Source organism: Paralichthys olivaceus, chromosome 11 (genome assembly GCF_024713975.1).
Source record: "Paralichthys olivaceus isolate ysfri-2021 chromosome 11, ASM2471397v2, whole genome shotgun sequence".
NCBI lineage: Eukaryota > Metazoa > Chordata > Actinopteri > Pleuronectiformes > Paralichthyidae > Paralichthys > Paralichthys olivaceus.
Window position 1 is genome coordinate 21,264,951 of NC_091103.1, and position 21,452 is coordinate 21,286,402.

The following is a 21,452-nucleotide window of genomic DNA, read 5'->3' on the forward strand; positions in this document are numbered from 1 at the left end:
GCTGACACTACTTGATATGCAGGATAAGCTCTTACATCTGCAACTAATCATATAAAACCCCAAAAAAGCAATGACACACAATGCGGTCAAGCATCAGTCTAGAATAAAAGATGTGTTCATTCATTATTCATTATTTGTTCAAGTAGCACACAGGTGAGGGTACAGAAAGAAAAACATGTATGATCCAGGTATTTACATGAACAAATATGAACAGATTGTAGAGTAAATACATTACTGCATCCATCTGTAGGATAAATGCTCATGAGATCGAGGAATTAGTTGCGATAACTTATGCAAACCGCTGCCTCACATTGTATTGAGAAGGTTGTGTGGCAGCTGGTCGGTGGGAGAGTGTGAGATTAAACTTTACACTGATTCTAACAGGACTTTTAGCAGAGATCTGCTCGTGGCATCTATTCTTTTATCTTCTTTGAAGATGTTGCAGCAGTAACTGAAACTGCCACTAGCGAACCAAGGCCGAAACTTCACAGGTGCTTTATGAATTCACGAATTTTACGCTTTACAATTCAGGTAACTTGCAGCAATACTTCTGAAGTGTGTGTGTGTGTGTGTGTGTCTATGGCAGTAAAAATAACAGCTGAAAAGAAAACAGAAGCAGTTGCAGATGGGCATTGGTTGAGATGAATATTAACTTGCAGACAGACAACACAGGTTTGTTTCCCAGAGAGACGACCGCATGTTTGGATTAACAACATCTTTCTATTCCAGTATCATAATACTATTACACTCATAATAGTAATGACAGAATTGCATGGATGTACCTCATCATTATACTGTAACTGTGAATTTTTCCACACAAGTTGCACATATTTCTCCAAGTGAACAGTGAGAGTTGCAATAGCTGGTGTGCAAATGTGGGAAGACAGAAAAGTCCAACTCGGCAGAGTTTGCAAATGGAAACTCGCTTTAAATAAATGAAATTAAATCTCTCTGAGGACTGAGATGCCAGAGCTTGCCAAGTCAGTTGAAAGTACCAATGGTAAAAAGTTGGACACCAATGAATAGAGAAAATTTAGAGTAATCTTAAGAATATAACGGTTTATTTGAAACATTTTCTGACACTTCTGGAAATGAAAAGTATCACTTCTGATTGGAGTTGTTTCTTATTTTTTAGCTTTAACAGGTTCGAACAAGTATCGGTCGGATTTCTGACGAGATGTTTCAAAAGCTTAGGGAGCAGGGTTATCTGGAGGTGCTCCCTTCACTATGGACTTTGCTGACTTAAACTTGTCAGACCTATAAAATACCAAAAAAAACAAAATAAAAAAAAAACAAACATATATATATTTATATATAATTAACACATATAACACACTATAGGAAAGGAAAACAGAAAAATTGTTTTTGGTGTTTTACTACTGCATCTTCCCTGAAGTTTTTGCACACAACTTTGAGTAAAAGTACGTTTTGCATGTCCCGTAGATGCGGTGACCTCAACTTTGATTAATATCAAGAGATTACACATCCAAATCTGCAGACAATTATTATGAAACTAAAAAAATTAAGTTCAACTCTCACCCTCGCGCTAATCAGCACGTCTCCTGCATATTATCTGTTCATTAAAACACATTTTTAGGGGACAATTGTTAGGTTAACTCCCTTTATATGTAATAGATATTGCATGGTGAGTCATTTCTGCAATGTTAACAGGAAACCAAATTTCTCTCTCTGTCCTTAACTGCCTCCCTGAGCTGCAGAAAGGACACGTCTCAGATAAAATGGGAGCTCTTTGAATGCCTGCTGGCTCGGTGCTCAGTGGGATAAAGGCATGAAATACAGTATGTGTCAGAGGTTTTCATCTACTATCCCTTCTTTTTAAGCCCTGTGCAGTTGCGCTATGAATCCTGTCCTGGGGTGGTCTGCTATCCTATCAGACTGGGGTGTATAGAGAAGAGAACGTCTTGCTCTGTCCCACTCCTCAGGCTCACATGATTCTCTCTCTCCGTGCAGTGCCTCTGAGCTGATTTCAGACTCACTCACTTCTTCCTACAGTCCTAATTGCTTGGCCCACTTATGACTGTGATGCTGTCATCTTACCTCACAACAGCCTCCGGTGGACCAGGATCTGCCACAGCATGACAAAAAACCTTTTTCCCTCAGCCTCACCACTCCAAATAAAAGACCCAGCCGTCTATCCCAGTACCATGTTTACAAAAGAACAGAAGCAGCTGTCACAATCCGATCGTGGAGTTGATGTCATTGTGTTTATGTGTTATTTCCTCTTCCTTCTGCCTGTACAGATGTGGAGGCCGACAGTGGAAGCTGCCTTGTTTGTTCGATAACTATTGTTGCTTCATAAAATATATGTTGTGGCTTCACAGTTCACAGACATCCCATTGTATAAACTAAAGAAAAATCAGGCTAAGCAGGAGTGGCTCCCTGAAAGTATATTTACATACATTAAAGATAATGCAATCAGCTCCTAAGACTCATAGCTCAGAGAGGGTTGATAAAATGTAAAACAATAAGATCAAGGTTCACAAAGTCATTGGGAATCATCCTCTGGGCACCACGAATGTCTGTGCAGAATTTAATATCTATCCAAAAAGTTGTTGAGATATGAATGGTGACCAGGTGACTGATCTGTTAGTTCCATGTGCAATATCCCAGTACTGACAATCAATATCAAACATTTTAAATAAATAACTGATATTGTATTGCTGTTATGCAAACAATAATATACTGTAAATCCATCCTGCACCTCCTTAATTATTCCTTTCAGGCGTGATACAGCAACTATCTGGTTCACACTCCAACATTCATCAGTTATTAGAGTGGAATTAATAATTAGAGCTATGTCTCTTATAGCAAGTATTACATGCAGGAGATAAAAATGTGATTCTATACTCTGCAATGTTTAATCTTTTGCTAATATTGTGAAAGATAATAGTAATGTAAGACATTAATAGGACAATTGGTCAATTTATGATGCCTCTGATCAATGAGATCAATTATCTGCACAACCCTTGTAGGTATTAGGATTTTGAAGTATTTTGAGCACAACTCATTTGCCACAAATGAGATAAAAACACACAATAAACAATGGTAAAAATGAAATCGACTGATATATTACTGAAATATTGGTGTTATAGTTCACAGAATACATTATTATCTTAAATTATTCAGGCTATGTTAGTATTTGTAGTGAAAATCTGAAAATTGGGACAACCCTATTGTACAAAACAGTAAAAGCAGGTTTTCGGGCGTAATGTGGTAAAGTCCTCCATATCTAAAGTGTAGTTTCGAACTCTGCAAATACAAATATACGCATAAACACACTTTTTGGTACACTAGCTGAGAAAAAACTATAATATACCGCAGATGTCAAGGTAAGTGATATTTGTTGTACACAAGATGCTGCTTGCCTCAGTGAATTCTGATTGTCCTACACAGACCTTTCCCCTGGCAGACATTTTGTCTTGGTGAGCACAGATGTAGCTAATAGCATTAATAATGGCTGCATTCCATTTCCCTGTGCACGCTGGCTCACTGGCTCGGCTCACCGAGGCACTGAAATGGAAATGGGCCGTCATTAGAGCCACACCTGTGCTCCCCCTTCTATGACAAGTAAAAATGTGTGCCATGCACAGCAAAGGATGATTTAGTTCGTCAACAACATTTTTTTGTTTAAACTGGAGCAGATTACAACCATTGAGCACTTTGTGCTTCTTGTACTATTAGCAAAGGCGGTAAAGTCTGAGGTCCGCGCCTCAGACTTTACCGCCTTTGCTAACGGGGGAGAGGGAATTGTGCTCAATTCTGTTGTGATAGATTCTCCTTAAAAGTCGAGATTGCATTTTTATTATGGTTTCCGCAGTGCACAAAATCCATAGGCATTTAGTGTTTTATAGGCAAGCATCAGAGTTTTACCGCTCACCTGGGATGCCAACAGCTGCACAGAGGGATACTTCCCCCGATCACCAGCTCCCCAGCTAATAGCTTCTTGTATTGGAAGTTAATTCTGAGATGGAATTGAATTATAAACAACATCCAATCAAATTCATGTCAAGCTGCAAGCAGGTGTTGGGTTTTTTATTTTTCAGTTGGTAATCTAACACATGAGCCCTCTCTCCTCTCAGCTTAAGGCCACACCCTCCAAGTATTGCAACCCCCTCTGACAAAATTCTCATTTCACAAGGCATCGGTACGGAGGCACACGGGGGACAGAAGCACTACACCGATAGATTAATGTGGATCCATGGAGAGTAGGTTTCATCACTGTCCAAAATGTCCAAGCAGAAAATATTATCTTACACATCTCACCAGGGGATTTATCTGTTAAAACATTTATTCTCACATTCAATTACAATTTAGTTTCTCATCAAAGAGAAGAAAATGACTATGTATGATATCACCATGGGATATAGAGACAAATTGAGCCTGATATCCTGTTTGATATTGCCAAGCAAATAATTCTGATACAAGTACAAATGTACAGTGTGCGCTTTTTCCAATCTAACGGTATTGAATTAAAGCTCGATGTGTGTGTGAGGTGGCAACATGTTGAATGATGAATGATGGAGGCAGCTTAGTTCAGCAGGAGACGGATAGAGGGAGCCCACCAGTCCCTCCGTCTTCTCCTGTGGGACACAGTCCCCAGACACAAACTATTGATCCAGCAGGTTGAACTCACTGTTTGACTGAATGTCGGTAGAACAAGATTCCAGGGATCTCATATCTGAGTTACTTCAACAAGATGTATTAATCACACACGTTTACAGGCTGCTCTTAATAAAACGTGCAGGTTGCTGTTGACTTAGCTCAGCAAAATATTGGCCACATACCAAATACAGCTGACAAACAGGACGGATGTTTGACCTTAATGTTATCAGGTTTCATGTCAAAACATGTGGTGCTTTAAAAGATTGATGTTTGATACATTTTCCTGGTTTTATGATAATTAAGGTTTGGAATTACATTTGTTCGAATTGGAACTACACAAGCGACTTCTCTGTGTATGTTAACATACTGTACATATCTATGAATCCATGAAATGAATATCTTTACAAAAGCATTTATTATATTTCTTAATATCTTTATCGCCGAAATACCAAATTATCCAGGATAAATTTCACCCCTTTAAATGTTTGCAGCAAAAGGCAAGGTTAGCATTTCAACACTTTTACATATGCTAGTAAGAAAAGTGAAAAGAAAATAAGGTATGTTTTGCATATAACAGAGTGTAAGCATGGGACCACAAACAAAAAGCAAGTAAAGCCAATGCAAAAACCAATTTCTCTGGTCACGACTGATTTCATGAGAAAACAACTTTGCTTCACTTGTCACACAATAGCTGCAGGTGAGCGAAGTGAAAGGTTGTTTTTTTTTCTTTGGGGATTTTTCCCTAAAAAGATAACGGCCTGGGGTGGAGAGCCACATGTTTGCTGAACACTGAACCAGAACAGGGGTGAGGAGAGATCAGAGAAGGCATTTTAATTACAATGAACAAAGCACAGCTTGTTAAGTAAATAAAAACAAGAAAAAGAAAAAGTGCTTTCTAGCCTGACGGAGGCCCGGTGAGCTGAAATATTTTTACCAGCCTAATGAGTCTGTTTGGTAAAAGTTTTGAAACAATATCTGTGCATGGGGAAGATGAGATTTAACATTTGATTTATTTGGTGTTCGCTCACACCCTCCTCTTTAGACAAAAAACTACATGTTTGCTCTCCCCCACCGTGTTTCCCCCTTCAAACATCGATGTCAGCTAAGCTTCGGCACATTTGCATTCTCGCATCCCCCTCAGATGTGGCCATGAGCACAAGAACCCTGCGTAGACTTTGAACTTCATACAGGGGCACATGCATGAAGTCGCAGGACAGAGAAAGTGAAGAAAGGTGCAGAGAATACCTAATGCACATGAAGCCTGCACTCTCCTCCTGGTTGAGTGGTATAGGCTGGTACACATAATGTGCTTTACAGTCAGAAGAGGTTAGCAGTGATACAGCTGAATGCTGGGGACAAGGAGGAGAAGATTGCAGTGAATGTGTGAACGGCTGGTTATCTGTGGCAGAATCATTCGTGAAAGGAGGTTTTGCCCTTTGATAGAGAGAAGATGAAGGGTGAGGATAAGAAATGGTTATTGATCGATGGTTGCTTTATCTGCCTTAACCTCGCTGACCAGACAATGCAATCTAACTTGGTGCAGAAAGGTGCAAAGGTGCTGATGGGTTTTTAGAGCACTTTATTCTCATTTGTACAGTTTATATATCGAAGTTTTGTCACCTCGCATTGGAGGCATTTCACTTTTTCTGCCCTTGTCCCAGAACTTGAAAGCCAAACATTTTATTCCAAAACATTTGAAAAGGTAATATTAACACTTACTTGTCATCATTACAGCTAAAGTTGTCCATAATTATATATTAATAAGAGAAAACTTGAGAAACGAGGGGTCTCTGCAGTTCATCTCAGTTCCCAAAGCTCAGGCAAACCCTCTGTTTGCTACGTGCTGGGCAACAAATGGCAAATATAACAGGTTCAACTAAAATAAATATTATATCTTACATTTTGTACAAGGGTTGTTTCTTCTTGCGGCGCTGCAAATATCTTGTGAAGTTCAGATTCGGTATTTTCTGTTTCAGGAATTAAGTTTAGCTTTGCTGATCAAACCTGAATCAAATATATATTGTCTGGCTGCACTACAACTGTAGCTTATTAAGTGTGATTGCCTAAAGAAAAAGCACGGGCGGATTGCATTTGCATCCCCTAACACATTACCATTCAATAAACAGAAAGCACTGGTATCATGGGAGATGTGTGGTTTATAATGAGGAGCCACGCTGCTGTTCTCAGACGTTCCATAACTCACGAAATGCACAACTCCAGATATATACAATCAAGCAGAGTACCTACACACACGTACACAAGTGCAGACACATACACATATACGCACCATAAAGTCACTGAGTTCATGCCAATAAAAAAAAAAGACGCTGCTCCGATCCTCCCTACAAGCAAAGATCATTTTGGGAACACTGATGGAATATGGTGAGCCCATGTGGCTCGAGGTGGATATCAATTAAAATGATGCATGGCCCCAGTGTTTTCTAATTGGGACATGGTGATGTATTTAATAACACACATTAGAACCCTAATTACAAATAAATTGAGCTGCATAATCAACATACTGGGTTGGGTGGATAAATATCCTCAGTTGGAGGGTTTCTGTGTGTGAAGACATCTACATTTCAACAGACAGCCATTTGATTTCTTTGACTCAGTTCGTGTTTCACTTAATAATCAAGATCAGAGTTGAGCAGTTTCTTGGTTACCAAATGATAAAGTTACATCCAGTGATGCTAAAACTTAATGGAACAATAGATACTTTGATATGATGATTCAAATCCACATTAAAAGAGTTTGTAAACCAAAAATTGTGTCTTTATTAGATGATGAAATATGTAGATTAATCAGGATAATTTAAAGAGTTAACAGTTCAGTTTCCCTATAACTACAACTAAACTATAATTTTTTTTACCTGCATATGTTAAGACTCGTGACAGTTGATTATCTCAGCATTAATGTATAGTGTTGATGCAGTTTAAATTATAGGTTATATATTCTGTAATCTAGAGAGAAAATAATTTTAAGAGTATGACACATGCTCTTTCTATCAAATAACTGTGACTATAATTTCTGCGAAGCACTTTATTTCCCGAACATATTTGACTTTATAATTTCTGAGAATATCTAATTTTCCTCTTGTAAATTACAACTTTGCTCTTAGAATTTCTGACCTTTTTACCTCATGCTGGTGAAAACCAATGGCCCTAATTTAGAAAAAGAAAGAAAAAAAATCACCCTTGATCATAATCATTTCCTCACTGGAAAATCATCTCTCTCGGTGTAATGGCCGACTGTGACTTCATCTCAGACCGGGAAACAAAGAAGTCAAATCAATTGCATTAGTCCCAATAAGGCAACAAAACCTTTCCACTTGGCAGGAGGTGCCTTCCATCACAGATAATTGGAATAATGTATGGAAAGGATGTAATGTAAAAAGGCCTCCACAACCTTTGCAGTGAGTTATTAGTGCGTGTGCTGGTTGAACAAAGGCAGCACTAGAACGTATGTGGAAAACATTATTTTTCTCACAGAGAAAAAAACAACCTCCCGCTGTATTGAATCTGTTTTTCAATGTGCTCATGAAGGATCATTGTTGGGCAGGGTATGTCTAACAAAGGTAAAATAGGTACAGGCTGGTGGAAAACAAAAAAAAAAACAAGGTGCTTTTGTACAGTTTCTCAGGGAGGTCAGCAAACTGTAAATAGCAGTTGTACATCCATGCTGACTCCAGCGTAAAAACCCCTCTGAGCACATTTTATGGATCGAAGAGAAACGTTTGACAAGTTCCCTGCAATCGGATGTGTCAGTATAAAGGATTATATGTTTTATGGGGCCTGGTCCGAGCAGCAGATCCGCTCCTATAAACATGCACTACAATTTAGCCCAAGGTGTGCACTGAAAAGGTTATCCAACCGCCTCTTTGAAAGTGCCTCTCAAAATGAGTGAGTGCCTCGGCCGATCCAACAAACTGGAGCCGTGCACACAGAGCGCTCTCCTATCAGCGGCTGAAAAACAAATAAAACTTTTGTCTTAAAATATTTCCTACTCCTGTCTTCATGAATTTAACTGTATCCCTGGTATAACACAACAACTCTAGCTGCATTTTCTCAAACGGGAGTAAACACACCCAGGTATTGATCGCAAACTCACTTGTAGCCAACTGTATTGGTTATCTATATGGTAATTCAGGGTGGTGTGTCTCATTTTATTATTTCATCTTTCTCTGTCTCTTCATTACAACAATACAGCGCTGCGAACACCACCTGCGTATCTAGATAAGGCTATTTGAATGGATAACACATCCTCCTCTACATAGAAAGGGTTATCTTTAAAAGAGAAAGCCCACCTGCTTCTGCAAAGCCATTCATCATTGTAGCCATGTTCTCCTTTGTCTTGGGTGGATAATTAACATAACTTTGCCAGAAAATCCCTTATTTAGCGGCAGAAAGATAGATAGGTGGATATTATCTGTCGGACAAGTTAAAATGTCAGAAACGGTACCATCGCTGGATATGTGTAGAGATCCATTTAAACACAGAGCCCTAAACGTTTTTTTTTATTTTGGCACAACCTTCAATCTCATTTATATTTTCTATATGTGCTGACGTGCTGCAGTGCAATCACAGCTAGAAGATTCCCTGGCTGCTTCTCTCACCTCTGACCATCTTCCAGCTTCTCACTCCTTTTTTTCCGTACATCCGCAGCAACACCACCAAGTCGGCAGAGAGCTACAAGATCCATCTGTGACTGAAGTGAAGCCTACGAAGTGGTTGTAAAAGAAGTTTGTAGTTTGCTTCTTCAAGGAACACAGACGCTGTGATCAGTTAGACGTGAAATAAACGTCCAAAGAAAACTTCTCATTCAGCATAATCCACCTCTTCTCCGTCCATCTGTGAGCGCTGTGTTCCAAACAGATACATTTTTTTCTAAATTTCTTGGCCAAACGCACGACTTCTGCCTCAATCCCTGTCCAACATGTCTTCCAGAAACTCGATTTATACAATATCTGCTCTTCTGATTTCACACAAGTTTATGTTTTGAAAAAAGTGTAGTTTCACCATAACAGTTTTCACACAATATAATGAACGTATCATTAATATTACTCATAATTAATACTTATATCATACATGACAAATCTTATTTGCATGCATCTTTGCTGAAGACATCTCAACGAGATAATTTGTTAATGTCAAATTTACTGTCAATTCTGCCACATGTACATGACAGACGTGTCTCTCTGATCCCCAGTTTAAACGTATAACTACACAGAACAGCAGTATGCAAAAAACTAAACATATAAGTACGCAACATATTAAGTACTCAAAACATAGTAAACAGTACAACATAGTATGTAGTCATAAGCCTTAACTCAAGTGCTTTTGTTGGTATCCTCTGTATCAAACTCCTGGGAACTGAATACTGACAATCAGCTCAACCTCCTCCCTGCCACGTCTGATCTTCCAGAAAAAAAAAGTGTTGTCAGGGGTCAGACTACAGGGAAGCACTCCCTCGTTACAACTGTACTGGTTTAGTAAATAAGTAAAAGCAGAATAAAATTATTTCTGAAAGAATTTAGAAGCAATATCATTGTCATGAGTATAATTTGTGCACATTACAGTCCCTTACTTCGTCATCCCACCATAATCATTAGTTTAACCTTCATCACTAAACCCTTCATCTTGTTTTTTAGTCTGAAATCCAACAGATTATTCCCTCCATACTTCACTCTTTCAAAAGTTGCTTGCTTATAAAGTTTGGATAAAAAACACTCACAAACTTTTTGTGTGAGTGTTTTTTATCCTGTGTGCTATGTGCCCATTAATTTCCAATTGACCATGTTTTCTGCAGAGAATCAAACTCTAATCTTTATAACATTCACCTTTCAATCTCAAAACACAGCGTTTGGGTGCAGCATCACCCTTAAATCTAACTGATAGCTTTCTGAAAATCTGTATGAAGAACTTCAGCAGTCATTTTAAGATAAAAGAAATTAGCACCTCCTGCTCTGTTTCAAAGAGTTGTGAAACAGTCTTTCTGTGCTCCAGGCCACATGCTGGCAGCAGTAAATATAGTTAATGACATCCTCTGCTCCACTGCCTCTTTATCCAAACTCAGCAAGACACAGATCTGCCCACCCAGCACTTCATCACTGTGAACCACACTAAAAGGGACCTGATATTTTTAATCTGACTGACAAATGACTCTTCACAGAAGCCAAACACTACAAACAAGGAGTGATCTACTCATGTCAGTAAAAGTTTGGGTTGAGTTTAGTGAAAAGTCCAAAATGACCCATATGATTGTTATGAAATGATTCATAGTTCATGTTTTCTAATTTACCACCTCCATGGTAAAGCTTGGGTTATGTTAAGGCAATTGCAGCTGCTTGGTTTAAGTCAGGGCTACATTTCTTTAAAAACTAAAAGAGGTTTCTTGTGGGGAGAATGCGAAGAGAACAGGCAAATGGGTCATAAACACAAACATTTACACAAACAACTGATGCTGTTTTCTCTCTGGTGAGGACAATCTATGAAAAAATAATGTGCAAAGGAATTTATGCACATTTAAAATGAGCACTTGTAATATTTGCAATTCAAAAACGAGAGTGAACTCGCTGCAAATGTGAGTAAAAAAATGTATGTTGTTCTTAAACTTGTTCAGTCGAGATAGCCTGATTAAATGCCCACCTGCCTTAATGTATCAATAGAGATTGACCTGAATTTAAAATAAAATATTCTATTCAGCTATTGAGATCCAGTTCTCATTTGAACTTACACATTCAACTTTTCAAAAAGTTGTTTAAGAGCAGTGCTGCAATTTAAGCTGATTTAAATGTTGCCATTAACGCTTGTAGTCAAACTGCTCTCTTTTCCTGATTTACAGTTTGATTATAAAAACATGTCTTCTGATTTTAGCCCACCACATTCCATATTTCTTTGATTATGAATATTTTACAAGCCATTGCTGAACCAAAGAAACAAGGACAGGAAATTAATGAAAGGAAAAAAGAGTCCCTAGGTCAGTGGTTCTGTACATGAAGGAGAGGGAGAGAGAGGGAGGGAGGACTAAATTCAACAGAGGCCAACGTCTTTATTCTGGACGACATTAGACTGTATGAAAGAAGGATCATATAAGGATGACATGGAATTCATTCCCTGTAATTCCTCTCTCATCTCTGTGATAGAGTACATCTCATTTACAGCAGCTGAGAGAATTAATTTCCATCTTCATTCAAACCAGGCCACTGCACACTTGACTTTCCACCTGAGTCTGAATATGCATTTAATTAAATGGCCATCCAGTATTTGCAATGTATATTCAAATTAATCATACAAATCACATACATTTTGTTTTTCCATTAATCACATCGAGCAATAAACCATTAATCATGTTATTACAACAATCTAATTATGTGACAGAGGCGAGAGACGTCTGAATTCAGCAGCTCCGAGGTGTTTGCGATTAAAGGTCAGGTGTAAATCCAACAGCCGCAGGGGGCAAATGCAACTAACCAGCGACTTTTACAGCCCAAACATTCAGTGCAGTGTATTGCACCCTCAAACATGCACTCATGCCATGTTAACGCCAGCATGTTTGACAGGTCAGCTTGGACGGACGGAGGAACTCATCGATCACAGTGCGGACACATCTGTGATGTGCACGGATCTAAATGGCTGAGGAGACGTAAACAGCTCCACATGCAAACTGTGCCCACTGAGCTAATGGGAGAAGTGGAGGAATAATGAATGGGCACATTTGCAGTCATTGTGTGAAACACCCTCATTTCTCAGACTGATGCTCATTCTCATTCCAGCCACACACACGCTCCCCTATACCCCTGCGTCTCTCTCTCTTTCTCGCTCTCTCTTTCTCTCTCTCTCTCTCACTCACACACACACACACACACACACACACACACACACACACACACACACACACGCTGCTCTTCTCTTTCTTCTTTCACCACTCAGCCCTGCCTGCCTGACTCCCTGTAGAAACCAGAGGTCACTGGTGTTAGAAAGAGGAGCTGCTGGATTCAGAGAAAGAGAGAGGGGGGAGAGAATGAAGGGGATACAGGTTCTAACCTCAGATAATCTCATATGGCCTCTGACCTTATAGCCTTCACATCAGCATACGTGCTGGAGAGCAGCCTTAGACATACATGTCAGTGAAAACCTACAGTGGAAATGCCATTTAGTGCATTTTCAGAGTGAGCATTACAACTGTTGGTTTTAGTATGTGCACCTTATTAGAATAACTATGAAATGCTCAGTACACTACAACCTCCTGAACGCAACTAAACAAAGACAATAAAAATACACGTTTACCATGTTTGCTTGTGATTTTTGGATTTAATGAGTTATCAGACTGGTAACTCTGTTTCTGGAAATTCTTCTAGAACGACCTGCCTGAGGAAAGTAGGTCGGCTGACTCATTCATTTATTTTAAGTCCCTTCTTAAGACATACGTTTATCAAAGGGCCTCTCAAAATGTTCTGCCTTTTTGAACATTTTCACTTTTGCATTCTAAATCTGATGATGAATTATTTGTTTTTATTGCCTTATTTTTCTGACGTTCTCCATTACACGGGGAATCTATTGCACTTCTGTCCGTCCGTGGAGAGGGATCCCTCACATGTGGCTCTCTGAGGTTTCTACGTTATCGTTTTCCCTGTTAAAAGGGTTTTTTGGTAGTTTTCCCTTCCTCTTGTTGACGGTTAAGGGCAGAGGATGTCACACCTTGTTAAAGCCCATGAGACAAATTGTGATTTGTGAATATGGGCTATGAAAATAAAATTAGATTGATTGATGATCTTGTCTGGCTCTTTGTAATCAATGATATTTTTGTTTTGCTGTTATATATTTGCAGAATTTACGAGCTTCGTTTACTTTTGCTTTACAGCCACCAAACTTTCAGCCACTGTGACCATGACATACTGTACAGAGCAGAAAAGTAGTACAGAGGAGGTCAGGGTGAACGGTGGGTCTGTACAAAGCTCTATGACACAGAAGATTTCTGTTTTTGCTTCAGGCGCATGATGCCTCCGGTTTCTGTCAGTGTGTCAGGAAGGGATAATGTTGGGATTACTCATGTAATCCAATGATATTATTAATTATTAATATTTTGCAGTTAAGTTCATTATTAACATTTTTGCATTTACAGTAAAAGGTCTCCATTTGGATTCAAGCATTTTGTCATTATGTTGATATGTCAAATGGCATCACATTTTGTATTTATATCTGGGAATTTGACTCCAACCCAATTCCCCCCTTTCACGCAAAAGCACCAGACTAACCAGGCTAACCCTATTTGTTGATGTAACGGTTACCAAACTAGTTAAAAATCTGGCCTCTATGTTCATCGAGGAGGAAAGTTATCCAAATTACAAAATACATTCACAATTTGAATTGCTTTGGTTAAACCCTCAAAAACTCACAAGGAATATAGCAGTAATAGGACACACAACCGCACAAGGCTAGGCACTCAAAACTATTAGCCCACACAAAGGAGGAACCAGTAAGTAATTATGACTTTAGGTGGCACTGAAACTCACTGCTCTCTGCTGTCTAGTCAATGACGTCACACGGCTGCAGCAAAGATTTTAGATAATGGTTATATACTTGGCTTCCATGTGCGTCTGAGAACAGAAATTAAGTCGGTTGCCAGATAAATGGATCGAAGACGTCTGTCATGTTATTTTGTCTTGTTGTATTATCGCTGGTGAAGTTGACTGTTCAAGGCCAGATCAAACATCAGGCCATCGGGAGATGTCCCCGTGCTTCAGATGTGCAGTCTGTAAAAAAGAGTATGTAACAGGATAGCATAGACACATGGATTATATGAGGCATACCAAAAATAATTGCATTTTACTTTATGAAAAATGTAAGAAATGGTTGAATTAAGAACATTTAGTTCTCTCAAAGAAATAAATTATTATTTATTTTGATTTTGTGTGATTGCATCACCTACATCTTTGCCACCATGGAGCACAATGAGTTTGCTCTATGCTCAAAGCAAACACAGATAGGCTGTGTTTATCACACGCAGAGGAAAAGAAAAAAAAGGGGGGTAGAAAATCTGGTCCTAACAATCATTTACTACGTTTTTTTTCCTCGGCGTCCTTCCTCCCTCTCACCATCTCTTCAGACGGTCGCAGCAGATCTCCTTGTTAGTAAATAAATCATATTCATAGAACACCTGAACTGGTGAGGGGTGCTGGGTGGGATCAGGGTACCAGGTGAAATATTTCAAATAGCATTCAGTTTTTGCAGTGACAACACACACACAAATGTTATGGACAACCAAACCATCAAATCTCACACACATACATATTCTGTCTTGCTGTCTCCATCTCCATTTCCATTTCTTCTGTACAGAGATTTTACGATATTGCCATTAAGAAACATACTCATTATGTCAGCTTTGCTTTTTATCGATGAGCGATGTTGTCTCACAAGGTTTGATTTTAGATATTATGCTGGTGCATGATGGGGGAAACGTGAAATACAGTTGGGGAAACTGAATTCAACACAACACAGTTATGTGAAGACCTCTGCTGCCGGAATAAAGGTGGAACAAAGAGGCCCCCTTCATTTTTAGTATCTTTTATAAAGAAAGAAGAGAAGTGAGACAGAAAGAAAGGAGCAATATTCCCTCCTCTAACAGGGGCTTCTAACACACACACACACACATTAACTGACAGCTCAACACTGTCCCAGGTGGAATTGTGGGGAGGAAGAGGATTTGCATTTGTATTTTTCCAATATTTCCTCTGGACGGAGGATCATGAGCTTACAATGAGAGACAAAGGGATCGGGCGGGACTGACTTCAAGAAAAGAAAACATTCATTTCCTCTCATCTTGATTCTTTTTTTTTTTTATAATTTGAAGTGAGTGCTGTTGGACCTGTTGTCAGTGACTGTGGGGAATGGCAGTGTTGTTGAGGCGATGATGGGTTTCCTCTACACATTTCCTACTGGGAGGAGAACACGCAGTTCAAACCTGAGGTCACACACACACATGCAGTGCAGCCGTCCTTGTTAGCGGGCTCTCAGACAAAGGGCTGCTGCTGCTGCTGCTGTCAGTGTGTTACTGGCTATGAAATAAGATTTCATGGATGCTGGACTTTCTGGTTTAGGAAAATAAGGTACATAAATTAGCATGAACTTCTGTCTGACTCAAGGAAAAAGCAAAGTTAAAAGATAGATAGGGTGATTTTGATCATCTCTTGCCTGTTGTCTATAATCTATTCCCCTTGATACAAACCACCAGACATCAGTAATACAGCATCTCTTGTCTTCAGTAGATGATACATTTGTGATATAACCTCTCTTGAAATGGTCAAGTGACTTTCGACAGCTGATCATTTCCTCTACACTGGGTCTGTTCTTCTTGATGAAGTATATGACTGGAACTGAGGCTGGTGCACACACTCAATCAGATCATGGTAAGTGATCAAAATCACTGTGACAAATGTCCCATATATATGAACCAACAACCGAGTGAAGGACACAGCTTCACTCGCACCACATGGACAATTCAAACCAGCACCACTGTTAACATCCGTGACTACGAAACAACCACGGACACTCACATTGTAACAACCTCAACAAATTGAATACCAAAATGTCTTTGGTTAAAATAAACTAGTGTTTTCTAAACCAATGCCAATATCAGGATGCCTTCTTATAAGCGTGTCTTCTAATTACTGTTGGGACAATAAACCTATGCAACATTAAGGCAAGAAAATAAAGTAGAAAGACTTATCAATACTAACAGTCAGATTTATGTGCAAAAAGTATTTTTGTATAATGAGAAATATGATGAATATTAGCACACACACATTCTTAAACTTCTATCCTAGAGAGGACCCCCTATAGGCATGATGCATTTGTCAGCCCCTTACCCTAATCTTAACCATCACAACTAAATGCCTCACCCTACCCCTGACCTAAACCTTAACCTAACACCAAGTCTTGACCATCAAATATCCCACTGAAAAAGTGATGAAAGGCCAAAATGTCCTCACTTTCCAAAAATGTCCTCACTCCGTAAGGTCTATATGCTAAAAATGGTCCTCACAAATATATAAGTGCAAATACACACACACACACACACACACACACACACACATATCTTCCATGCCCAAACCTGCAAGGCTCAAAACAATAAAAACACACATGGCTTCACAGTTCACTTTAAATTTATTGTGTGAGCATAAGATAAATATTCAAGTTTTCAGCAACGGCAACCCGACAACTCTTTATTAGCCCGGCAACTGTTTAGGACTCAAACTGCACTTTCTCAATCTTACACTGTGGCTAAGAAAAACACAATGAGCTTAGTCATGATCTGATCCGAGTTCTTCATATTAAAAGTAAGACCCAATTCTAAATAGAGAAATGTTGAGAAGTGAGTTTGCCTCTTTAGTCGGATGAAATATCATTTAAACTAATTAGAAGTTATACAGTTATAGTGAAAAATGGCAGAAATGTGAAATCATACCTGGAAGATACCTTATCTCTTCTGGTGGATGTAAGAAGGAAGAGGGAAATTGGAAAGATGCAAAAGGACGGAGATAACAGTACTTTCATTCATACTTCATACAGAACAGAATGGTGCAGAGATAATAGTCTGTGGTCAGAAATGTTTAAAGAAAATCCAGGAGTAAATTTGCAGATGGAGGCTTTTTCCTTGATTTTTTACTTTACTCTAGCTCTACTGGACTGATGAAGAAGTACAGGGAATAATACCTGAGTCTGTGTGCCAGAGCTCAGCTACAGCCTGTCCTTAATGCTGATGTAACTCCATTAAGTAGTGTCAGCGCATAAGATGGTTTATTATTCCAATTAGACCTATAAGAGGTTTCATTGAGGAGTATGGATTAGTCGGTCGCCACCGGGAGACATTAACTGTTGCACGGTCTGTCCGTATCAACTTCGGATTAATTACAGCCCTGTCCCCCGTAGCGGTTTTGTCTTTCGGGTTAGTAATGATGAGCAAACACTTAGAATGATGAGAATCTGTGGTTTGACTCTGAACTGTTTTGATAAAAGATAATGGAAGAACGGTGCAATTATGTGAATTTACTTTAAATGTCCTAAAACAGCCTTATGGTGCGAGGTCTGACATATGGTGTAAAACGAAATATTGTCTGGATCACTTAAAATGTAGACATTCATCTAAATGTTTTGGATTTCTTGACCTCTACTGCAGGAATGTGATGCAGTAAAATAAACACCATGTGCTTCTAATTAGTTTTTCACCTCACAACAACCATCCTGTAAATCGGGTGAAAGCATCAATTGCATCAATCTCACTAAAACTATAGAAGCACTGAATAAAAGAAGTGTGATATCTGAGTCTGTGTTTATAATGCAGCTCTGCTCCCTGTGTTCGTTTTTACTACAGATTCTGACCTGTCTTGGATATTCCATTCAACATGTATGATGGTACGCATGTGTTCAGTTCAACTTATTTGGAGGTTGGAGGCAGTTTCATCATTCATGTGGTGCAACGATTCTCAGGTAACACAAGAGAGGAGGTGTTGCACCATTTGATGCAACACACCTGACTTTTCCTCACAGGTCAAGGCAGAGGACATCATCCACTCTTATCAAGTCAAATTACAACATACTGAGAGGATCATGCCGATATCACAGCGACAAGTTATCATGAACACGTACATTTGTGGTTTAACAGACATCCAATTATCTCATGTGAGACCAGACATGTTCAGTTCAGAACAAGGTTTGGATTTCTACCCATTCATCCTGAACTAATGGCATCTCCATTGCCTGTCCAAATAAATGGCACGTCCATTAGCGTTTTTTCAATCAGATCCCGAGGGAAACAACTGCTAACTTGACAAGAGCCATAATTCTGGTAAAGATTTAATTGTCAGCTTAACATTAACATCACTTTTGGTATTTTAAATAAACCAACCAAGTCATTTTATGTATTAAGGAGCGGAATCCAAGTGGCCCTCAACATATCACGTATACACCCTTTAAGAGATTTTGATAAAATTCTAGACATAAACCTTTAAAATGACTAAAATGATTGAATTAGTTGGATTTGATATGTTTTATATTCACAGTGAAAGGTTCAGTGCGTTAGGTGAAAGGAATTTTTGGCAGAAAAGGAATATAAAATAATCCTAGTGATGTTTTCACTGGTGTGTTTCATCTAAATTGAATGAATTGTAGTTTTATTTACCATAGAACGGATCTTTATATTTAAATACTTTATATTTACATGGAGGGGGCCATGTTTTTACAGTTGTCTAAATTGGGCAAACTAAAACATTTTGATTTTTTAAGACAACTGAAGTTCACCACAGGTATTTCATGTTGGGAAGGAGAGGGTGAGGTGAGGGGTATTCAGCTGCCACATGAAACTTCACCTCTAGATGTCACTAAATTCTACACACTGAACCTTTAAATGCCGACAGTCAGGACTTGACACAGGCTACAATGTGGAGAAAAACAAAAAGCACAGAAATTTTCTCAAAGTTTATATTATTAAAAGTAATGTACAATGTTCCTATGAAAATAAACCAAATGTGTAAGAAATACACATGAATTCATGAAGAGTAAACTCCAACTCCTCAATCTAAATCTGTAAATGTCTTCAAAATGTCAGTCAATTGTAAACACGGAGTAAGCAATCTGTGAACCTTTGCCCTACAAAGTTTTTGTGATTGAGAAAGTGACCTGAGCAAACAAGCCACAGAAAAACTAAATCCACACAAGAACAGATTTCACTGCCTCCATAGAAAAAGATAGGATGACAATGTGGCCTCTTTTGGGTTTTTTGGAATATACTCTAATTTGTTGGATTCTGTGAAGTGTGAACTCTCGCAGATTGATTTTCTTGGGGAGACGCAAACAAAACAATCCACTTGAATCCATACGCTCACCGTACTTGTCCCCGCTATTTTTAGTTGTACTTTGTTTGAATGCGTTCAAAGTTGCATTGAGTTGTGCAGTGGGGAAGAGGCATTACAACCATGAAGAAGCCGGCAGGGGAGAGGCTATTGATTGTGTCACCTTTCCAGAGGCCCGAGGCTGTGAGGGGTCTCTTTGTGGGTCCGGCTCTCAGTGGAGGACTCAGGCACTTGTACATGAAAAGATTGGGTGTATAAAGCAGCTGAGGCTGAAGGGGGGGAAGCTGCACGGTGCTACAAACCCTTCTTTTATGTCCTGCTGTCTTTCTGCCTCTGCATGTCTTACTCTTTCCCAGCACTCCCATATCTCTCTTACTCATTCTCCTCCACATGCTCTCTCAGCTCTCAGAGTTTTTTTATTGGGTCACTCCAACAATATTTTATCCTGCTTTAATTTGGTACTTCTTCTGAGAAATGCTCTGCACTCTCCCACTGCTGGTCACATATCGACAGACAGCGTTTTATTTTTGGCAATAATGCCATCCACTATAGTTTCTGTGGCAACAACAAGGCCAGATGGCTTCAGTGGAGAACAGCGGTGCTAAAGTGGTGCACTCTCTCTTTAATTTGCTTCGGAATTGGAAGTGTATTGTTAAAACTAATTTCTTTTGTCTAGTTCCCCATTATGCTGTTGTCAGAGAGGCTAATTAACTCACTCGAAAAATGTCCCACACAAGCCATACAGGTGCGTTTAGAAAAGGAAAAAGAAGCTGAAGCACGTGAAGCCATGTTTATCTCACCGAGGCCCAAGTCATCTGCATTCATGGCCAACAATCAGCCTGCAATTACAGTGTAACCTTGGCTAATGGTTCTGAAGAGTCCCCTCAAAACTGTTGGCAGTATGCACACACACATCAGCACACACATGGTCAGGTGCTGTAATGTCCAAGTTCAGTTTTGAAGAACAAAAATACACAAAACATCCATTAACAGTGGGTCAACAATTCAAGACTGTTTTTCGCAAGCACGATCATTGTTGGCGTAGTCTGTTATGATAAAATTACAATCTATTTGAATGTCAGGATAGCTAAATATATTCCTTTATTAGTCCCACAACAGGCAAATTTGTCGCATTGCAGCAGCAAAGGCAGAAACCAAATAGAGGCATCAGTAAACCAGTAATAAATAAGTAAACATGCAATATAAACATAAGGGAATTTAAAAGTAGCAACAACATACACAGCACAAACAGGATTTAAAGAGTGTAAGTAGGATTGCACATAAACATAATGAAATATTGAGGTTGACAACTTGTGAAAAGACCTAAGGATTAGATCTAGACCAAATTCACGTGTTGATGAAGTAAATTCATTTTTAAAGCTATATTTGCAATTTTGTTTGGCTGTTTTTGTCTTTATTTGGGTGTTGGAGAGAGAGAGAAACAGGAGCAATGAGAGAAAGAGAGACTGAGAAGTATGACCTGCATCTGGGAATTGAATGGACATTGCTTGATGGTGATCTGCCGGTGGACCGTGTAAACATCACACAGCGACAAACAAATTCTAGAACAAGCTGCTGCGTGATACTGTCAGACTCTGAGGATTTACTCAGCCGTACATGTTTCAGGAGGAGAAATTAAGAAAACTGTCAAAACCACGTTTTGATAGAAAACAAACATTCCTTGCCTCATCATCACTAATGATAAAGCCTAAAAGACAGAATAATGGAAGCACAAGCAAAGAAATACCAGATCAATGTGGGAAACTACAGAGCAGAAGATTAAGTCTACTTGTTAATGAGAAGATACAGTTAATCCTGAACTGCCTTTGTTTGAGTTCTGATGATCTAATTAGATTTGTTGAAACAACTTAACCTACACATGATCTAGAATATCCTCTATGTTTATTCTGAGCATCACAGGACACTCGGTTAAATTTCTAATCTTCTTATATTCCGTGATCGCACAGAATTTACACCTTTC

The 21,452-nt window shown here is 39.0% G+C and overlaps 1 long non-coding RNA gene across 1 annotated transcript in view; it reads right to left on the reverse strand.

Moving 5' to 3' along the window:
- Positions 1 to 21,452, reverse strand: part of LOC138412031 (uncharacterized) — an 80,793-nt gene that overhangs the window by 1,678 nt on the left and 57,663 nt on the right. The window lies entirely within an intron of this gene.